Consider the following 6,435-nt stretch of genomic DNA (forward strand, 5'->3'; position numbering starts at 1 on the left):
TGTGTGTGTGTGTGTGTGTGTGTGTCTGTGTGTGTGTGGGGGGGGGTCTGTGTTTATTAATAGCTTGAGTTTCTTGGGGCGAGCAGCTGATTGTCCTTGTTCATTAAGATTAAAGCAAGAACGCCTCGAAACAAACTCTGTGTGTGTGTGTGTGTGTGTGTGTGTGTGTGTGTGTGTGTGTGTGTGTGTGTGTGTGTGTGTGTGTGTGTGTGTGTGTGTGTGAGAGCATGTATTTGCAGTGACTTGCAGCGACTGCATCCACCTCGAGTTATGCAACAGACCTTTTACTGATGCAGGGAAACACACACTCTTACACACACACACACACTTACACACACACACACACACACACACACACACACACACACACACACACACACACACACACACACACACAGTCATGGCTCCAGTTCAGAAACAAACACTGATGAAGACCCTGAGATGAGATTGAAAGCTCCTTCGATTCCTCCTTGTTCCTTCATCTCCTCCTCATCATAATCTCCCCCTTCTCAACACGAATCAACTTCTCCTCCTTTAATCCACCTCCCTTTCTCCCCCTTACCCCGCATCCCTCCCCCCTCGTCTCTCTTCACCTCCGTAACTTTTTCTGACCGTTTCTCAACTCCACTTCCTCATCATGTCATTCCTCCTTTCCTCCTCACTCCTCAGCATCACCTCCTCCTCCTCCTGCCCACACACACACACACACACACACACACACACACACACACACACACACACACACACACACACACACACACACACACACACAGAGAGACTCCATTAGCAGCAATGTATGTCAGACTGGGAGGACTGGCTGCCTGGAAAAGAGACCACTGACTTACATGACAGAGAAAAATAGAGAGAGAGAGAGAGAGAGAGAGAGGTGCATGATGGGAGTTAAATAAGTAAGGAGGAGGGCTGCAGGGTCAGCAGCTCTCACACACACACACTCACACACACATAGAGGTGAGTCATGCTGTTGAATAAAACACATTGGACAGACGAAGGAAGCACACTAAGAAGAAATGACACGACACACTATTATTAAAGGGATAGTTCAGCAGTTCAACACTTCCTGCATTCTGTGGGCAGTGGATTGTTCATAGTGGAGTATAGTGCCCTCTCCTGCAGTGCAAACACCTTGTATTGGTTTTAGTGCATGTAAATGGTCTGCAAAGGCTGAAATCCCAGAGGGAGTTTCTCTCCCACACACAGGCGGAAAATGAGTTTAACTTCCAAATAACTTTTTTTTTATCATCGTCTTTCTTTAATGGCCGAGCGGACATCCCTACAGTAGCTTTTCTTAGAAAGTAAATATTAGGGATGTTCCAATCAATCGGCCACCGATCGATTTCGGCCGATATTCACTCGCTACCGATCGATCGGTGCTCTCTATAAATGCCGATCGGGAGAGCCGATCACATGACGTAACATACATGACACTTTTCTCTGTGCGCGGCAAAACAAGCTCTCTCAAGTGGCTTCCCCGGTCTGGCAGTATTTTAAGGTGTCCGAAAAAGACAGTAAAATAGCAGAATGCAACGTGTGTGAAGCAGAAATCCTGCAGCTCCGCCCGCTGTGACGGACCGGTGAGCGGAGCGACACACACACTAACGGCCCCTACACACGGCGGCGCGCGTTGAAGCTTGCCGGCGGGCGTGTCTGAACCTCGACCAACAACCAATCACATGGATCTCCCGCCCCTGACACACAAGCAGCAGTTTCATTGGCTAGAGCTTGTACTGGCATATGATTCGATTGGCTGACGCTTCTGCCGAGGCTTCAAAAGTTGAACATTGCTCAACTTTTGCAGCGAGCCACGCCAGCAAAGCCCCGCTTCGCTTCCCACAATGCAGTTCGGCGAAAAGTGACGTCAGGGGTGACGTCACTTTTCGCCGAACTGCATTGTGGGAAGCGAAGCGGGGCTTTGCTGGCGTGGCTCGCTGCAAAAGTTGAGCAATGTTCAACTTTTGAAGCCTCNTCGTCGTCGTGTCGTCGTCGTCGTGTGTGTGTGTGTGTGTGTGTGTGTGTGTGTGTGTGTGTGTGTGTGTGTGTGTGTGTGTGTGTGTGTGTGTGTGTGTGTGTGTGTGTGTGTGTGTGTGTGTGTGTGTGTGTGTGTGTGTGTGTCGTCTGGTTTTGATACAAGGGCCTTTGAAGGATTAAGAGTGCGTGCTGCTTGGTCCAAAAAGCAAGGAAGTGGAAGAGAGGAAGGAAGTGTCTGGTGTTTTATCCTGTCCCTGTGTTGCAGCTCCGAACCCTTTCGAGGAGCAGGAGAACGTGGACGCCAGATTCGTGGAGGAGACGGCTCTGAAACAGACACTAATGCTGCTGGGCTTTGAGGGAAAATGAAACAGGAAGGGCGGATGGAGAGAGAAACAGATGAGAGGGAAAACGTGTCGGAGAGAAAAGTCATCATCGACTCGGCCTTGAGGATAAGTAACCGACGGGTGGATGACGGGGGAGATTGAAAGGCAGAGCGCTCGTAAACAAGCTCTCACTGTTCGATGATAGATGGGCGGAGGAAAGATGCAGGGAGACGCCCAGAAAAGAAAGATGGAGGGGAGAATACGAGGCAGAAGGGCGAAATCATTTTTTACAGTAAAAACGAAGGCATGGATGGAACAATATGGACAGTATACTGAAAACACTTTAATTAAATGTATCATGGCAACAGATTTCACGTAAGGTTAATTGAAAGCAATACTATTAAGTTGAACCTCATATTTTAAACTTAATATTACTGCTTTCACCTAACTTAAATCTGTTGACATAATACATGTAATTAAAGTCAACCTTTCAGTTTTGTAAGTGTACAAAGCATTCAAACACAAACACGGGTAAATCTTCCCGGAAGTTGATTTAACAGCTCAATTCTTTATAGAAAATCAATAACGCCAGCAGCTATTAATATGAATTGTTGCAGCAACAATTCTCTCCATAACTTCTCAATTCTTCTCTCATGCAATTTATGAATATTGATGTCAAACAGTGCTTATAAATCAAACACAGTGGCGTACTCCATCTACTTTATTACACGCTGACACGAGCTCTGCACGCACAGCGGTCGGTCAGCCGCTGTGCGTTCAGTCTGATATTAACTCTGAGTTATTCACGGTGTTTACAGCTCAATGGGATGAGGTATAACTCAGGGAGAGCACCTGGCAGATGTTTAATAACAACCCCCACAACCAGATATTAAGTTGTGTTCAACTATGAAGAAATATGTCTGTAATATTTGTGAAATGCACGGTTTGTTTCCGTCTGACGAATGGACGAAAAGGGCTGGGTGACATTTAAAATAATGGGAATTACCTGATGATTTTTGAGAAATATGACAATTTGTTTCTACTTATTTCCGACACTAATACTCTATGTATGAACTGTAGCTTATGATGAAGCTATACACACCATCAGATCAGCAAGACAGTACTGGGTTAATGATGAGTCCTTAGGAATTGAAATTGAAAGAAAAGACTGACTACAAATGTTTGGTTTGAATTATGACGCAGCTCTTACTGTAAGTGGAGAAATGTGTGTGTGTGTGTGTGTGTGTGTGTGAGTCTGTGTGAGTGTGTGTGTGAGAGAGAGAGAGACATGTGTTCAAAATCCTAGACCGAGTTGGCACCATCTGAGACTAAATACCAGAGATCAGGATATTTACATCTCATGTCTTACTTTGATTTGAGAAATTACAACACATTCCTCTGGGGGGGAAAAGGGCTTACATAATCTCTTGTGTTTCTTCTATTCAAACGAAATCAGTTTTGTAAGATGACCTGTAAATAAAGAGATTTTTTCCCAAGTTTGCTTTATTATTCTTGTTGTACGGCCATACTTTTCGAAGAACATGGTGTACAGGGAGGCTCAGTGGCAACAGAGAGGACTTGGCTGTCGTTGTTTCCAGTTGATTTCCTTAGAACACTGAAAACTTCAGAGCCTGAGTTTCATTGTGGAGCTAAGAGATGAATTAGGAAATGATCTCAGCTGGCAGTCAGATAGTTTGTTGCTTGAAAAGCTCAAGGAGGAAGTGAGCTCTTAGATTCTCGAGAATACCACTTTAAACTGACTGAAAACAAGCTGTGACATTCAACGAAGGACACACACATCACGCTTTTCTACAGCTTTGTCATGCAATACATTACATCAGTGCTAAATTACTCAATGTTTTTGTTGTACTTGTTTAACCACGTCGATACAATCATCTCAAATCATTTATCTTCTGGGGAATTCCTCTGTTAAATGTGAATAAATGACTCATTCCCCACCTTAGCATCCTCCACACTCTGCTATGCCGGCAGTGTTATGTAGCCAGTAATAGGCACACACTGCTCTCACCGTTAGCGTGCAATGTATGACACACACACGCACACACACGCATAGGGAGGACAGGCCTGCCTCAAAATCAGATAAACTCCACCTGTTGCCTTCTTGAACTATTTAAGAGGTTGGCTAACAAAGTGTGTTTTGTTATATTTGGTTATGTGTGCCTGACATGGCCCCACATCTTTGCTTAAAACTAATTATTTTAACAGTGTATCTTGAAACTTGCTATTTCAACTGTTTATCCATTAATTTTAGGCATGGCGATGAGAAGGTGTTGGCGTTCTGGCGATTTACTCTGGGACTCCCAGCAGCTTCTACTGAAGCCAGTCCCCAACTCCGGGGACTTCCAGCCGGGGACTTCGGGTGGCAATATACGCCGTGAAGTTGTTTGCGGCCTGCCAGTAAACCCAAAGCAGAAGAAGAAGAAGTGACGTCAGCGGCTTAATTTGCCTAATCCACCCTCAGGGACTTATTCAGGTGTGAACGCGATCTGTACTTAGTTCATGAGAACTAGAGAGTTCTCATGAACTAAGTGTATGCCTCTCACACCGCAGTACTTTTCCCACAAAGTTTCATCAAAACTGAGAATTCTTTAGTTCTCATGAACTAAGTAGGGATGCTCCGATCGCCAATTTTGGGGCCGATCGCCGGAATCAGTATCGGCCGATACCGATCGCCGATCCGATCGAGTGGGCGGGGCCTAAATGGAAGATTTAAACATCACTTTAGTTCAAAACTCAGTTAATGGGGCTCATTCACTGGCGCTTCCACAAAGAACAACCAACTTCACTATTGCATTCAAATGAAGTACATTATTCAAGTTTACATTCAATTTGGATAATAACAGAGGAGAAAGGAGCGGAAGCGCTCTCTTTTCCTCTCTCTCTCCTGACAGTCTGTCAGTATCTCATGCAGCTCACTGATCCAGTAATGAGTGACCCGACAGTGAAGAATAAATATATGTATCGCTAGTTTAGCTCGTTACAGAGGTAGATACAATAGCTACAGTAAGTGTGTTAGGTCTAACTCTTACGGCCCGTCCACACAGCGGCGTGCGTTGAAAGCTTCACCATTCACTTTGAATGGGGTGACGTCACTTTTCGCCGAACTGCATTGTGGGAAGCGAAGCGGAGCTTTGCTGGCGTGGCTCGCTGCAAAAGTTGAGCAATGTTCAACTTTTGAAGCCTCGGCAGAAACGTCAGCCAATCGAATCATATGCCAGTACAAGCTCTAGCCAATCAAACCGCTGCTTGTGTGTCAGGGGCGGGAGATTCATGTGATTGGTTGTTGGTCGAGTTGCAGACACGCCCGCCGGCAAGCTTCAACGCACGCCGCTGTGTGGACGGGCCGTGATAGACTAAGGGGCGGGACATCTCTAACGGTTGACCAATCACAACAGAGCCGGCCAGCTAACCAATCAGAGCAGACTGGGCTCTGGTTTCAGACAGACATCACAGAGGATGAATTTCTCAGAAGAGGACACTACAGTCCACATATAGTCATACATCACAGGAGATGAAATTTCTCAGGAGAGGCGACTACAAGTCCACATAAGTCCATACATCACAGAGATGAACTTTCTCGGAAGGACGACTACCAAGTCCACATATAGTCATACATCACAGAGATGAAATTTCTCAGGAGAGGACGACTACAAGTCCACATATAGTCATACATCCACAGAGATGAAATTTCTCCAGGAGAAGGACGACTACAAGTCCACATATAGTCATACAATCAAGAGATGAAATTTTCTCAGGAGGAGGACAACTACAAGTCCACATATAGCATACATCACAGAGATGAAATTTCTCATGGAGGAGGAACGACTACAAGTCCACATATAGTCACACATCACAGGAGATGAAATTTCTCAGGAGAGGACGACTACAAGTCCACATATAGTCATACATCTACAGAGATGAAATTTCGCAGGAGAGGACGACTACAAGTCCCAATATAGTCATACATCAACAGAGATGAAATTTCTCAGGAGAGGACGACTACAAGTCCAAGTATAGTCATACATCACAGATGATGACCTGTACAGAGGTACGAAATTTACAAGTTTTCGAGAAATAAAAAGTAATGACGTGACACGACGTCGGA

Source organism: Notothenia coriiceps, unplaced genomic scaffold, assembly GCF_000735185.1.
Source record: "Notothenia coriiceps isolate Sejong01 unplaced genomic scaffold, NC01 NC01_scaffold00033693, whole genome shotgun sequence".
NCBI lineage: Eukaryota > Metazoa > Chordata > Actinopteri > Perciformes > Nototheniidae > Notothenia > Notothenia coriiceps.